This window comes from Helianthus annuus, chromosome 15, assembly GCF_002127325.2.
Source record: "Helianthus annuus cultivar XRQ/B chromosome 15, HanXRQr2.0-SUNRISE, whole genome shotgun sequence".
NCBI classification, from domain to species: Eukaryota; Viridiplantae; Streptophyta; class Magnoliopsida; order Asterales; family Asteraceae; genus Helianthus; species Helianthus annuus.
The window spans coordinates 10,316,195-10,333,298 of NC_035447.2; the positions used below are offsets into that span (position 1 = coordinate 10,316,195).

General features: G+C 37.3%; 1 pseudogene; it reads right to left on the minus strand.

The window, feature by feature from the left end:
- Positions 1-1,915: 1,915 nt before the first annotated feature.
- On the minus strand, positions 1,916-3,527 carry LOC110913250 (annotated as a pseudogene).
- Positions 3,528-17,104: the final 13,577 nt, after the last annotated feature.

The following is a 17,104-nucleotide window of genomic DNA, read 5'->3' on the forward strand; positions in this document are numbered from 1 at the left end:
TTATGTAGTTTATAACGTACAAACGAGTATCCGAAGCCAAATCCATATCGTGATTGAACCGACCCGAACCGTTTGAACCATGGTATAACTCGTGTAACCCGAAACTTATGAGGCCCGAACCATAACTTGATTATTACACTTTATATTAGTTGAGTTGAGTAATTATAATTTTATAGTTAAGTGGTTATATGTTTAAAAAAAAGAAAAAAAATATAAACATGTCAAATCGTGGGTCGGTCGTATACACACAACCTTACTATGAATCATCATATTTTACCATTATTTAAGCTACATTGTCTTGATTCAATATCAACACACTCTGTCTTTAACCACCGTACGACTATTAATCACACTAATGAACTATCAATAAACATAATTGACCTTTGATCATCCTAATCAACTATTGATTCCCTTAATTGACCCTCAGCTACCCAAATCCGCCAACTTTAGCCCCGAATAGACCATCAATGACTCATTGACTCACATTGACCATAATTGATAATCATTTATCAATAACTACACTAGTTGACCCGAATGCTCTGATTAATAAGCACTACCAATATTGAACATAATTGCCTATAATTTACACAAACTAGCCTTGATTTCCCATGGCTTCCCCCTTTGATCGTAATTAATCACAGTTAAATAATATTAGGGATGGCAAAACAACCAAAGCCCAACGGGTATATCCGAAACTTGATACATGAGGACGAATACAGCTTGAGCGACTTATGAGCGTTTCCCTTAGGTGGGTTGGACCGTTTAAACTTAATCCTTAAAATGTGTATAAACCATTTTGTAAATATGAATTAGTTCAACCGAGCTCAGTCAAATGAATTAGCAATAGTTTAGACCTTAGATGGGATCAAAAACAGCCTCATGACACAAATACTACCTTGTGAATGTCTGTAAGAACAACAAAATTAAGGAAGATCGCACCTTTAAGCTGCTAGTTAGGGGTGTTCAAAAAAATCCGTATCCGAAACCGAATCCGAAATATCTGAAAATCCGTATCCGAAATATCCGAAATTTTGGATATCCGAAAACCGAATAAACCGAATTTTTGGATTTGGATTCGGATATTAATTTTAAAACCGAAAATTCGGAGATCCGAAAACCGGATAATCCGAATTTTCGGATTCGGATATTAATTTTAAAAATTTCGGATAATCCGATTATTTGATATCCGAAAACTATTTTTTATGAATATATATAGTATATGAGCATTATATTTAGTTTGAAATATAGTAAAAAATAGTAAATAATCGGATTCAGATGTGGATTTATAAATGTTTTTAGTTTTCAATGTTGGAAATTTGGAAAATTGAATATAAGTTTAGTTTTAATCTATGTACAAAACATTTTTTTTATTTTTTTATAAATTCGGATATCCATTTGGATATTCGAATCCATATCCGAAATTTTGGATATCCGGTTTTCGGATATCCGAAAACCGGATAATCCGATCTTGAACACCCCTACTGCTAAGGCTACCATACATAACCCAAACCATATCTAAACTTTTTCTATGCTTTGTCATCTGGTATCCTTAATATTCTTTTGCGTGATCAACTGTCAACTTATTCTTTATGTAGATACAGTGGAGAACTTGCATTTGTAGTTTGCCTTTACTTTTAGGTTAGGACTTGTAATGTCTACATTCATCTAAGTCTTGACATTGGTGAATATGCATCCCTAAAACCAAACCAAAACCTAATATGTTATGTTTTCTACAACCACATATGCCAGGTTCAGGTCTTAGATTAAAGTCTAAAATAACAGGTCTAAAATAAAACAAGTTCGTAGTTATAGTTAATTCATAAACTAGATAACGATAAAAGTATAAAATAACCATTTAATTATATATACTTGTACATTACATATCAATTTAATATTCTTATCAAACGAGTTGATATCAGTAAAGTCCTACAACCTTCCACCATAGAGCTCCAACTAGCCCCCAAACTGTTATGTTGATCAAAGCCATCAAGATTCCAAACTTAAAGAAATCCCCGAGCTTTACATAACCAACTGCAATAAAAACACACCATCATTCAATAACTCACCCACCAATCAATAGCATATAAGAAGATAAAATACCTCCATAATAGATCGCTGATTAGCCACTGCTGTAGTGTGTCAGTGCACCAAAAAGGGCTGCATTGCATGCCAAAAGCAATGCAGAAAGAGTTCCGGGGACCTTAGCCGTTAGGTGCATTTTCGGGAAGGCTTGGTATAATGAGACGATATGGGTTGTCTGGCCCGCATTCAGATAATGAATGAAGAAGTACATCAACTGGAGGAAAAAGAGCTCAATATACCATCCAGCTGGTAAAAACTCGATGAAGCTGGCTACACGTCCAGACAACCATGGTGTGACACCTAGGACGTTTAGTTGGTCTGCAATGCCTAAGAATACCGCGAACCAAGTCAACGTATTCCATGCGGCTTTTTCACTCAAGCAGTCGACCCAACTCAACACTTTGAGTATTAGCAGAACCGATAAGCCCATCATCGCTACAGCCAAAGTGGATATGTTTAGCCTTTCTCTGCATGCAAAAACAAAAACAACCACAAGCTACATAATCACATGGTTATACACAAGTTAAACCAACTAGTTAAATCTTACCCGAAGATCCATAATGTCACAGTGACAAGCATAGTTCCCATCATCATCCACTCGTTCCTTTTAACAGGACCTATTTGCTCCAGTTTGTTTTTAGCCATAATAGGAGCATCCGCCGTGTACTTTGTTTCGGGCGGAAATATTTTGTATACGATGAGTGGGGTCAGCATAAGAGAAGCCAACGCCGGGAAAAAGGAAACTCTGAACCATGCAACCCATGGACTTTTGATTAATCTCACCAAGCGATGGCGTCGGGGGGACTGGGTGCCGATGGGAATGTGTATGACAGTTTCCGGCGGCGAAGGATTGACAGTCTCTGGTAGGGGTGTTAAAAAAAATACGGATCCGAAACCGAATCCGAAATATCCGAAAATCCGTATCTGAAATATTCGAAATTTCGGATATCCAAAAATTTGGATATCCGAAAACCGGGTAATCCGAATTTTCGGATTCGGATTCGGATATGAATTTCAAAATTTTCGGATAATTCGATTATCCGATATCCGAAAACTAATTATTTTTTATAAATATATATAGTATATGAGCATTATATTTAGTTCGAAGTATTGTAAAAATTAGTAAATAATTGTATTCGTGTGAATTTATGATTGTTTTTAGTTTTAAATGTTGGAAATTTGGAAAATCGAATATAAGTTTAGTTTTAATCTATACACGAAACAGATTTTTCGATTTTTTTTATAAATTCGGATATCCGTTTGGATATCCGAATCCGTATCCGAAATTTCGGATATCCGAAATCAATATTCACTATCCAAAATTTTCGGATATCCTGTTTTCGGATATCCGAAAACCGGATAATCCGATCTTGAACACCCCTAACCTTTGGCGAAGGCGTGCGTATCTCCGGCAGCAAATGCGTTGGTGTAGAAGGATTTGACATTGTTGCGTGAGTGAGTTTGTTGTCTTGAATCAAACGCGTGTGTATCCCCGCCGAAATGGAGCTGGTCGATGTGGAGGGCAAATCCACTCAGCTGTGACTATTAGTGTTATCTTTCTTGACCGATGCCGTGTTTCGCTCTATTGGATGTGAAATTTCAAAACTTATGTGGAACAATATTCGCAACGGTACGTGGTTAATGGGTTATCTATGATTTTCAAGATCTAATTCCGTTGTAATAAAACTTCATTACTCACAGTCTCTATTTATAAGCATGTCCCAATCTTGACATGTCTTTATATTAGGGGTGTTCAAAACCGGATATCCGAAAATTCGGATATCTGTAGGATCGTTTTCAGACCCGAAACGAGTCGTTCAGAGGTGCTCTTCTCAATACGAGAGGCGGAAACTAACGTATCGAGTTCGAAAGAGCTTGCAATTCACTTTAAATGTCTATTTGATTGATTTGACAAAGATTTACAGCGAGTAGACACTTCGGCAGCAGTTCGGCACTGAAACCGGAAAGTTACAAATGAAGATCACAAGACACCTATATATAGGGTGTTGATTTCGTACGAAATGGGCAAGGCTCATTTCGTGCGAAATGCTTACAAACTCTCAAATCTCGTTTTTAGTGCCCTGATCTTTCTAATCTAAAACAAGACTCGATACAAGACGAAGTCGACAGACGTATGCACCAACAGACTCCCCCTCGGATGTTCACGAAGTCTTCAGTGTCGAGTCTTCAATCTTCAGTCTTTAGCAGTCTCCACGAACTCTTCTAAAGTATCTGACAATGTAAAACATCCTCAATCTCTCTCTTCTCTTTTCATCACCAGGATCTCGACCTGGCTCTTATCTCACTCTAATTCTCTTGATCAGATCTCTTGATTCCTTAAGTTCATCAGCATCATCAACTCTTCTCCCCCTCGGATGTTGATCTATTAGCAAACTCCCCCTTAAATTGTTATTAGATCCAAACCTGGCTCACATTCTGCTTAGAATCAGGAACCTGGCTATCCTGCACACATCTCTACCTCACAATAAATTTCACAAATTTAAAATTTGACAAATTTATATACCACTTGTATGATAATGTCACGGCCCTCGGCCCCGGTTTGACCCGGTCCAGAGCCGCGAGGCAGGAAATCCCGTGGTATTTAATTTAGGCGACAGCGGAAGTCTTTTAATACAGGATCTTTTAATACTCAAATGCCCGTTTAGTTTATTACATAAAGTTTAGGGATAAAACCCTGTAATTTACAATAAGGTGATTTCCCGCGGAAATCTTTATTTCTCAAAACATGTTTCTTTATTTATTCACATTGAGCCACTTTTCTAAGCTTGTAGTGTTTCACGGCACTTTTCTTGGATCACAACAGATCACCTGAAACATGTTTGAAAAATGTTTTGTCAGTGGGGAAATACTGAGTGAATCATTCAGTTTTAACTAAAATGACACGTTGTTATAATTTACAGTATTAAGAGCGATTACAATGTTTCCATATCAACCAACTACCCACAGTACTTGTCACTCGACCGGATCTGTGACTGTGGTCATATCACTATTGGGTCCGTTCACCCACAAGTGACGTAAATCACTATTTAGGTCCGACTGCCTAATAGTGTATATCATGATTTAGGCTCGCTCACCTAAAATGATACAAACAGTAGTAATGTGCACAATATCCCACATATCGGCTGTAATTTGGTGATTACAAAGACTTAATCCCTGTAATTATAACTTTGGAAAATAATTTGGAGTATTGTAAAACATTTGATAAAAAGAGAATGACTCACATTGCAGATTTAACAAGCAGAGTATAAGCCTACTGATTTGCCTTTATTAACCTAATTTAAATAACAATGCACACACAAACGGGTTAGTAACTAATACAGCAGTTACGACAATTCACGAGATTAAACCCTCACAACGATTTACAAGTGCAATACTTAACAATTCAGCGGATTCACAACGAATGACAGAGTATAGTCCGAGTTCGAACAGCACTCAAACATTCAAGTCGAAATCACGATGAATAACAAAGTATAAACTCAATTTGAGCAGCACTTAAACAATCGTTGGATAGTTACAATCGATCGGACGTTGAATCGTAATGCGATCGAGTTATTACCCTGATTGCGGCAGCGATTCGTGAATCGTGTGTGTTTGTGCAGTATACAGGCGATATCTCCGTGTGTATTTTGAGTTTTAACGTCGTTTTGTGCCAAAAATCAAGTGCCAATGCCCTCTATTTATACCCGAATTTTGACCCCCCTCGCGTGACGCGAGGGGTACCCCTATGGGCGTCGCGTGACGCGAGGGGTCACCTATGTTCATTGGGTAGCCCTTCGTGCATGTAGCTTTGCTGAGTCGACAGTTTCTTAAAATTCGAATTCGACAGATAGTTATTAAGATAATCGTAACTAGGGTTTTACCCCCTCCTCCCCCCTGAGTTTTAGGGGCCCTGATCCTGATTCTGATGATTCTGAAAATTTTAGGGTTTATGCAGAATTACTTGGGTTTCTCAATTAGGGTTTTCTTAAGAGACAATTATCATCCTAAGTATTGGTTTTAGTGAGAGTTGTTACATCCTCCCCACCTTAAGAAAAATCTCGTCCTCGAGATTTATTGGAATAGATGAGGGTATTTTCGCTTCATTTCTGATTCCAGCTCCCAAGTGTATTCTGGTCCTCTCTTTGAATCCCATTTGACTTTGACTAGCACTAGACGTTTGTGCTTGAGAAACTTGACTTTCTTGTCTTCTATTTGCAGTGGTTTCTCTACGAATTTTAACTTTTCATTTACCTCTACATCTTGAAGAGGTACTATCAGGGATTCGTCTGATAAACATTTCTTGAGATTGGATACATGAAATACATCATGTACTCTAGCTAGTTCTTCTGGTAGTTGTAAGCGATAAGCAACTGGTCCTATTCGTTGCATTACTGAAAATGGTCCTACGTATCTTGGACTCAGCTTTCCTTTCTTACCGAATCGTACTACTCCTTTCCAAGGAGAGACTTTCTAAAGTACCTTGTCTCCGACTTGAAATTCTAGTGGCTTGCGGCGATTGTCTGCATAGCTTTTCTGGTGATCTCTAGCAGTCTTTAGTCTTTCCTTGATTTGAGTTATCTTGTCAGTAGTTTCTTGCACAATTTCCGGACCTGATAATTGACTTTCTCCTATTTCTGCCCAACAAACTGGGGTTCTGCACTTGCGTCCATATAGTGCTTCAAATGGAGCAGCTTCGATGCTTGAATGATAACTATTGTTATAGGAGAATTCAATTAAGGGTAAGTGGTTATCCCAATTACCACCAAAATCTATCACACATGCTCGAAGCATGTCTTCTAGGGTTTGTATCGTCCTTTCACTTTGTCCGTCTGTTTGTGGATGATATGCCGTACTCAAATTTAGTCGGGTTCCCATTTCTTTCTGGAAACTAGTCCAAAAATGGGAAGTGAAACGACTATCCCTATCTAATACAATGGAGAGTGGAACTCCATGTAAGGATACCACTTCGTCTACGTACAACTTTGCTAACCTTTCCATGCTAAAGGTTTCTTTCATAGGTAGGAAATGAGCTGATTTGGTTAATCGGTCCACAATCACCCAAATCGCATCATTACCTTTTCTGGTTCTGGGTAACTTAGTAACAAAATCCATTGTTATGAGTTCCCATTTCCATACAGGCATTTCTAGCTGTTGTAGTAATCCTGAAGGTTTCTGATGTTCTGCTTTTACTGTGAACAGGTAAGACATTTAGATATATAACTAGCTATATCCTTTTTCATACCTATCCACCAAAAATTATTTCTTAAATCTTGGTACATCTTATTGTTACCTGGATGTATGGTATACCTAGATTTATAGGCTTCTTCTAAAATTTTATTTCTTAATTCTCCTTGCTTAGGTACCCAAATTCTTTTCTTGTGGAAGCTCCAAATTCCATCACTTCCTTGTTCCAGTTCCTTTATATATCCTTTCATTTCTTCAGCATCGTCCTTGATTGCTGTTTCTTGAACTTTCTTTAATTGTTCCATTAAATCATTTTGCAGATTTAATCTAAGCATACGGACTCGTCGTTGCTTCTCATGATACTTCCGACTTAAGGCATCTGCAACTACGTTTGCCTTTCCCTCGTGATATTGAATATCACAGTCGTAATCACTTAGAATTTCCATCCATCTTCTTTGCCTCATGTTCAATTCTTTTTGCCCAAATATGTACTTTAAGCTTTTGTGATCTGTATAAACAGTAAACTTACTTCCGTACAGATAGTGTCTCCAAATCTTAAGGGCAAAAACTATAGCTCCTAATTCTAAGTCATGAGTCGTATAATTTTCCTCGTGCTTTTTCAACTGCCGGGAGGCATACGCAATTACCTTTTTGCGTTGCATCAACACACATCCGAATCCTAATTTTGAAGCATCACAATATACTTCAAAATCTTCTGTTCCTTCGGGCAATGCTAAAATTGGAGCATTCGTCAATCGGTGCTTTAAAATCTTAAAAGCTTCTTCTTGTCTAGGTCCCCATTCAAACTTAACGGCTTTACAGGTCAGCTTAGCCAAAGGTACAACTATCTTAGAGAAATCCTTAATAAATCGCCTGTAGTATCCAGCTAATCCTAGAAAACTTATAATTTCCATAACTGTTTGTGGGACCTTCCATTTGGTGATTGCTTCTATTTTAGCAGGATCTACGTGAATTCCTTCGTGATTCACCATGTGACCTAAAAATTGCACTTCTTGTAACCAGAATTCACACTTTGAGAATTTGGCATAAAGCTTTTCCTTTCTTAACAAGGTTAAGAGTGCATGCAGGTGCTCGCAATGTTCTTCCTGACTTTTGGAATAAATAAGTATATCGTCGATGAATACGATTACAAATTTATCCAAATATGGTTTACAGATCCGATTCATCATGTCCATAAATGCTGCTGGGGCATTTGTTAGTCCAAAGGGCATGACTGTAAACTCATAATGGCCATACCTAGTTCTGAAAGCAGTTTTAGGTATGTCTTCCTCTTGTACTTTTAGCTGGTGATATCCGGATCTGAGGTCTATCTTAGAAAAATACCTAGCGCCTTTAAGTTGATCAAAAAGATCGTCAATCCTAGGTAATGGGTATCTATTCTTAATTGTAACTTTATTTAGTTCCCTATAATCGATACACATCCTCATCGATCCATCTTTCTTTTTCACAAACAGCACTGGTGCTCCCCAAGGGGATGAACTAGGTTGTATAAATCCCTTGCTTAATAATTCATCTAACTGCTTTTTCAATTCTAGCATTTCGGTGGGTGCTAATCGATAAGGTGCCTTGGCTATTGGTGTAGTTCCTGGAATTAGATGAATTCTAAACTCTACTTCTCTATCGGGTGGTAACCCAGGTAATTCTTCTGGAAAGACATCTGGGTATCCTGAGACTATAGGGATGTCCTGGAGTTCCTTACTTTTAGTGTTAATGATTACAGAAATCATATACACCATTTCTTGTTTTCTTGAGTAATAGCCAACTTCATTACTGAAATGAATTTCAGTGGCTTTCGAGGTTTATCTCCTGTAATTAAAATTACCTCTCCTGTGGGAGTACGGATTTCTATGGAATTCTTATCACAAAGGATTCGAGCATGGTTGGCTATTAACCAATCCATTCCTAATACCACATCGAATCCGGCTAATTTCATAGGTAACAGGTTTGCAGAAAACTTACGGCCTAAAAGTTCTATCTTTCCTTCCTGCAACACCTTATTTATGTTAACAGAACTTCCATCTGCCGTTTCAACTGTAAAAATCTGCCTAAGGGTGGTTAAGGGTAAATTAAGAGCTTGGCAGAATGAAGTATTGATAAAACTTTGGTTTGCACCAGAGTCAAATAATACTTTTGCATAAATGTCATGAACTAAGAATGTACCGGCTATCACATCTGGAATGAGTTCCGCTTCCTGCGTAGTCAACTGGAATGCTCGTGCATTCTTCTTGGTAGCTCCGTCGGCCGTCTTAGTTTTATTATCTGCTGGTTTTGCTAGCTTAGGGTATTTTGTTTGAAAATGTCCAGGTTCTCCACAGTTGTAGCAAATTATTGTTTTCCTTCTACATTCTTCTTCCCGGTGTCCTATAGCTTTGCAAAAGTTATAGGTCACATTACACCTTCCAAAGTGATTCTTTCTGCAATTTCTGCAAAAAGGCAGATTTGCAGCTTGCCTCGTTCATCTCTTCTTGAATTTATTGCTATTATTACCCACACGAAATCCTTGGGTAATCTTTTGAGCCAATGCCTTCTTTCGATCTTCTTCTCTTGCACGTACTAGTTCATCAGTTAGGGTATTAGCTAATTCCACAGCATCGTCAATAGTGCGAGGTCTCGCAGCTTTAACGATGTTACGGATTTCACTAATTAATCCCCAAACGTAACGGGAAATGAGTACCGGTTCTGGCGAAGGCAGTGTTGGTACCACTCTAGCATATTCAAAGAATGTCTGGCGAAGGCAGTGTTGGTACCACTCTAGCATATTCAAAGAATGTCGAAGTATAACCACGACAATCTACACCCGTCATACGATGATTTAGGAACTTATTTGTCATTTGTTCCTTTTCATATTCAGGGCAATATTTTCTTTCTACAAGAATTTTAAATTCTTCCCATCTCATAGCATAAGCCATCCTTCTTCCTTTTACTTGCAATACAGTGTTCCACCACTCTAACGCCCCTTCTTTGAACAAATTCGACGCATACATAACCTGATCTTCTTCGGCACATTTACTTATTGCAATTACTGCTTCGGTTTTCTCTAACCAACGTAGTACTGCAGTTGCTCCTTCGTTACCTGCAAATTCAGCAGGTTTGCAAGCAAGAAATTCTTTGTAAGTGCAACCAGGCGTTGAAGCTTTCATTTTCTTAGGAGGTGGAGCCTGTCGTGGATTATTATTGTCATGATTGCCGCCTCCATTTACACTATGACTAAAATTGTCTTCCTGGGTACGTTTACTAGGAATGATTTGTTGCGGTTCAACAGGTTTCTGAGCAACAGCCATGATTGCAGGAATAGCATTAGCTATCCCTTGAGTGATAATATTTTCAATATCTTGTCTAGTCATATATTGGTTTTCCTGATTTTGCTCAGATTGATTCCCTTCATTAACTGGTTCATTACTAGCGTTTTCCATCTGATAATTATTATAGATATACTATTAGTATCAAATGATCGTAAATAAAACAATGGCAAGTAATCACATAAATCTTTTTCACAACACACATATATATAGCCAAAATTGTCGATGTTTCGACTTCTATTTTGTTTTATAGATTGTATAGGCATCCATACACACTGTTTATCTCACAATGTTTTATTTCCCATTTTACAGAGTTAGATTTTACTATTACTATTACTATTATGATACAGACACACTTCCCACCCCTTATCCTTCAGTCAACTGGCAGTTTTAGTAGCGACGCTCCCTCTCGTCGTACTTCCAGGAGATTTGTTCCCCCATTTCCCGGATCCTATTCCCTGTACCTATCAGCTCTTCACCGAACTGACGAAGTTCGGCTAAGTTTTCGTTGCTCATTGGAGGATTGGGGATAGGTTCTGGATCAAACTGTGGGAGGAAGGAATAAGGACTGTTGATCATATTTTGTAATTGCCAGTCATTTGTCCACCATTCTTCCATTTGGCCTAAAGGTCGAGTGTGGATTAGTGGGTCTGGAATTGCTGGTTCCGGATTTACAGGAAGTTGGTTTTCGGCAGGGTAAGGATATAGATTATTGTGGATAGGGCTAATGACATCACAATTTGACAGTAGACGTTCTATTTCGTCTTGAAATGTGATTTCTTCAGGTTGTCTAGAGCTCTCTCCAATTTCTATTCCTTTTTGTTTAGAATCTTTCCTGACTTCTATCTCTGCTGGCTTAGAATTCTCTCCGGTTTCGATTCCTTTTCCTTTGTCTATAGGGTTTTCTATTTTGGCAAGTTTCCTAGTGGCTGGCTTTCTTCTGTGCACTTTCCTCCATCCTACATATCTTCTTCTCTTTTTAGGTTTTGCTTTTTCCAGCGGTGGAGCTTGGAATTCCAGAGGTTCCTCTATGTCAGCAATATAACCAGTAAAGTCGTGGGAGACTTTAATTGGTACTGGGTAGAGGTTGAGATTCTGAAATGCTTCCGATATCTCATTCATGCTGTATAGCATATATGCAAAAATGCACAAAAATGCTAAGTTAAAACTTTGGAACAAAGTTTTACAAATAAACATTGCAGTTTTATTGCATACTAATTTGTAAAAAGGACAACAGGAAAGAGAACACGCTAGGATTTATTTATTTACTGGATAGTAGTTTTCTACTAGACCAGGCTTATTGATAGTTTAGAGGTTTGCATTTTCTGCTACGGTAGCTAGCATATAAAGATTTGCCCATTTTTCATCTAATTGGTCTTCCCAAGGTGGACTATTGCCTAATTCCTGGATTTCTGGATTAAACCTCACTTTCTTGACTTGGGGTTTCTGGCTTTTCCAAATGATCGAATTTCTTTTCTCTGGGGTGAGAGGATTCTCATATTGTGCTTTCCGAACAAAAATCCCTTCTTTCGGATCTACTGGGTATTTGGAGGAAGAGGTTCCTTTTTCTGTGGGTGTAGTATCTAACTTGTGGTAGATAGCAGAAAGCTTTTGTTTACCCATACTGTAACTCAACAATTAATCAGTTAATAAAACATATATTTCACACAATGGTAATTAGATTTCCTAAGTATTTCTTAATTACTTTAATAGGCTAAAATCAAGAGTAAGCTTAAATCAGTGGCTCTGATACCACCTTTTCCTGTCACGGCCCTCGGCCCCGGTTTGACCCGGTCCAGAGCCGCGAGGCAGGAAATCCCATGGTACTTAATTTAGGCGACATCGGAAGTCTTTTAATACAGGATCTTTTAATACTCAAATGCCCGTTTAGTTTATTACATAAAGTTTAGGGATAAAACCCTGTAATTTACAATAAGGTGATTTCCCGGGGAAATCTTTATTTCTCAAAACATGTTTCTTTATTTATTCACATTGAGCCACTTTTCTAAGCTTGTAGTGCTTCACGGCACTTTTCTTGGATCACAACAGATCACCTGAAACATGTTTGAAAAAGGTTTTGTCAGTGGGGAAATACTGGGTGAATCATTCAGTTTTAACTAAAATGACACGTTGTTATAATTTACAGTATTAAGAGCGATTACAATGTTTCCATATCAACCAACTACCCACAGTACTTGTCACTCGACCGGATCTGTGACTGTGGTCATATCACTGTTGGGTCCGTTCACCCACAAGTGACATAAATCACTATTTAGGTCTGACTACCTAATAGTGTATATCATGATTTAGGCTCGCTCACCTAAAATGATACAAACAGTAGTAATGTGCACAATACCCCACATACCGGCTGTAATTTGGTGATTACAAATACTTAATCCCTGTAATTATAACTTTGGAAAATAATTTGGAGTATTGTAAAACATTTGATAAAAAGAGAATGACTCACATTGCAGATTTAACGAGCAGAGTATAAGCCTACTGATTTGCCTTTATTAACCTAATTTAAATAACAATGCACACACAAACGGGTTAGTAACTAATACAGCAGTTACGACAATTCACGAGATTAAACCCTCACAACGATTTACAAGTGCAATACTTAACAATTCAGCGGATTCACAACGAAGGACAGAGTATAGTCCGAGTTCGAACAACACTCAAACATTCAAGTCGAAATCACGATGAATAACAAAGTATAAACTCAATTTGAGCAGCACTTAAACAATCGTTGGATAGTTACAATCGATCGGACGTTGAATCGTAATAGCGATCGAGTTATTACCCTGATTGCGGCAGCGATTCGTGAATCGTGTGTGTTTGTGCAGTATACAGGCGATATCTCCGTGTGTATTTTGAGTTTTAACGTCGTTTTTGTGCCAGAAATCAAGTGCCAATGCCCTCTATTTATACCCGAATTTTGACCCCCCTCGCGTGACGCGAGGGGTACCCCTATGGGCGTCGCGTGACGCGAGGGGTCACCTATGTTCATAGGGTAGCCCTTCGTGCATGTAGCTTTGCTGAGTCGACGGTTTCTTAAAATTCGAATTCGACAGATAGTTATTAAGATAATCGTAACTAGGGTTTTACCCCCCCCCCCCCCCGAGTTTTAGGGGCCCTGATCCTGATTCTGATGATTCTGAAAATTTTAGGGTTTATGCAGAATTACTTGGGTTTCTCAATTAGGGTTTTCTTAAGAGACAAATATCATACTAAGTATTGGTTTTAGTGAGAGTTGTTACAGATAACAAACAACCAAAAAATGATTTTACAATTTTAAATTCTGATGAACCACTTGTAGGCAAAATATTCAAAATATTTTCTCATTATACACAGACTCCCCCTTAGGAAATGTTCATCATGTTTAGCACTTGGAATTTTGAAAATCAGCTTGTCAATCATTAGTTGTCGAAAATCTTTTTGGATTTTTCAAAAGTTTATGCTAAAACACACTGAAAATCTTTTTGAATTTTTGGAATTAATGAAATGCAATAAAGAAATATTTACATACAATATTTTTGTGAGTTTGTGTAAGAGGATCATATCAGTTTATGAGACAAATCACCAACACCGTTAAGCTTTAAACATTTTAAGTTCTAAACAATTCACTTAGATTGTCAGTATACTGATCCACTTAAATTTTCACACAAAGTTCAATTTTTTGAGATACGAGATTAATGTTTTAAGAGCTTAAACTTATTCGCGTGTACCACCTCAGAATATACTCCCGTATCCAGACTTCTATATTCAGTCTTACAGGTGAATGTACACTAATGATATCTGTAAACGGGTAACTGCGAGACCGTGAGAGCTCAGGCTAGAACTTCCATTCGTACAAAGAGATGACGGCTCGTCTTTAGGTGTGTCCCGTTTGGGGTTCTTTCCTTCAACAGCACATGATTAGCATTTTTCAATGTTTCATCATTTTTTGTACTGAGGGTTGGCTTTAAGATTAAAGTTTTTGCAAAGTATTATACGAGGACTAGGCTATTGCTCCCGCAAAATCAAAAGCCCTGGTATAATACCCCAGATATCATCACGCACAAAGACCTAGTATGTCAGAAATAGAAAATCTTTCAAACAAGATTTCGGGGGTTACCCATATATCCGAGAGATGTTCCCCACGAGATAAGTAAGCTTTTGATATTTATGTTTATATCTCGAAAACAATCTACTGAATGTATAAAAACCTACTGGCATATCCACAGTGAGATCGTTTATCACATTTTGACTTTACAATTCTTTAGCGTGTTGTGATAGTCCACTGATGTACTATCATTTCCTCTTTTCACAACAAAACTCATTTTTGAATTTTTCAATGTTTTTGACTTTTTCAAATTTTCTAATGTTTTTGGATTTTCTGAATTTCTTACTCCCCCTAAAATTCAAAACCATTAAAAGAAAATTGAAAATAAACTGTACAAGTAAAATGACAACTGATGAGAATCGCTTCAATTCACCATCCTCTTGGCATAAACAATCAGAACTCCCCCTTACAACAAACTATTTTCTCATTATGATTTCAAAACACTTAAGTTTGTTTTAATCAAAATGGTTTTTCCGGAAAATTAGTTTTGTTGATTTTACCATTTGTAAGGAATGGGAATATACTCATCACATTGTTTAAACAACCACTTGTTATGAAAAATTTAACAAATTTAAGTTTTACCAACAAATACCACTTGTAGGAAATCAAGTACAACTTAATGTCTCTGATTAACCACTTGTAGATCGGAATATCACAGTTACCAACCTGTGAATTTCTCAAGAAAGATGCCGATTCCTACTCCCCAATTACCAACCTGGGAGTTCCGGCAAGTCAGGATTTTCAAGTAAAGAATACAGACACCCAAGCTTGACCAGTTTTGGGTGTGACCTTTTCACCTTCACTTGGGGTTTCAACATTTCTTTTTTCTTCATAAAAATCTTTTACCCCTTTGACCTTTCCCTCGACCATTTTTCCAAAAATCTTTTTCACATTCCCATTAAACGCTTTCTCGACATCAAATTCTTTCTTCTCGGAATAGAATTGATTCGAGATTTCAACATTTCCAATTTTTTGTTTAAAATTTTCAGTCATCAATGGTGGAAAGTTCTCATCATCCATTGGCGGAACTGGCTTTTCATCTTTTAAATCAACTTGTTGCTCCTCTGACTTTGTGGAATCAAATTCATCGCCAGATTTCACATCAGATTTCTTAACAACCCATGCTTGGTTGTTAAGATTTCCCCTTAGTTTGTAAAACCTTTTTGAACACTCTCCAACTTCATATGTTTTTTTGAAAACTTTTAACTTTTCAGTTGGTGATTCAGTTTAATCAACAACTTTTTTTTAGTTTAGAAACAACTTCCTGTTTGGTTTGGGTAGCATTTGGACAATTCCAGGCTATATGACCAATTTCTTGACATCGATAACAGGTTCTTGTTTCCTTCCTCTGATAAGCTCCATTCTTCATTCCTACTTGCTTCTTAGCAAGAAATTCTCTGTTTGATTGTTTCCAGAATGTGCTCTTTTCTTCTTCCTCAGAACTAGATCCTGAAACAAATACAGTTTTTGGTTTATAAGTTTTCTCATTTTTATGATTTTTCGGTGGAACAAAACCAAGACCTTTCTTTTTGAAATTACCGTTATGGTTTGGTTTCTTTTGAAAACCAGAACTGTAACCTTTTTTCTTGTTTAATCTTTGTTGAATTCTTGAAGTGTACTTTTTAGGTTTTTCATTAAGATTTACATCTTTTATTTCAGAAATATTAATTTCTGTTAATGTGAAAACCTTTTTGATCTTTTCAATTTGAACACTTCTTATTGGAAATTCCTCATCGGAATATAATTTGTCTGAATCATTCAAAGTATATGCCACTTTAATTGATTCGTCATTCATATTAGATTTTGATAACAGGAATTCTTTATTGTAAACTCGTTTGACCGACGACTTTGAACTTTCAACTGATGATGATTCTGAACTTTCAGATTCAGATTTTGACTCCGACTCTTCATCTATATCCAACACCTGATCGACCACCTTTTTTATTAATTCAGACTCATGATCAGTGTCAGACGATGTGAACGTGACGTCAATGTTTTCTGGTAATTCATCAGTTGTTTTGGACTTTAACTTTATATTGACAGCCTTTTTGACTTGCTCCTCATTCGGTTTTCTGGGAGAAAAACCTTCCCAGATCGGAGGCGGACACTTGTTATAACTGACACTCTATTTCTTACCAGTATCCTTCTCTTTCGTCTTCTCATCTTGAAATGCTTCAAGACCTGCAACAGTTGGATAAATTCGATCAATCAAATAATCAGAACTAGAGTAACTTTGTAACAACCGTCTAATTCTTTCATTTTCTATCTTTTCTGTTTCCAACTCCTGCTTCCACTTTGCACTTTCTTCAATGTAAAAATTTATGGCTTTCTGCTTTGACATCATCACAGCATTCATCATTGTCAAAGCATCTTCTCTTTCAGAATTTGTCTTTTGTAGACCATTCACTGTTCT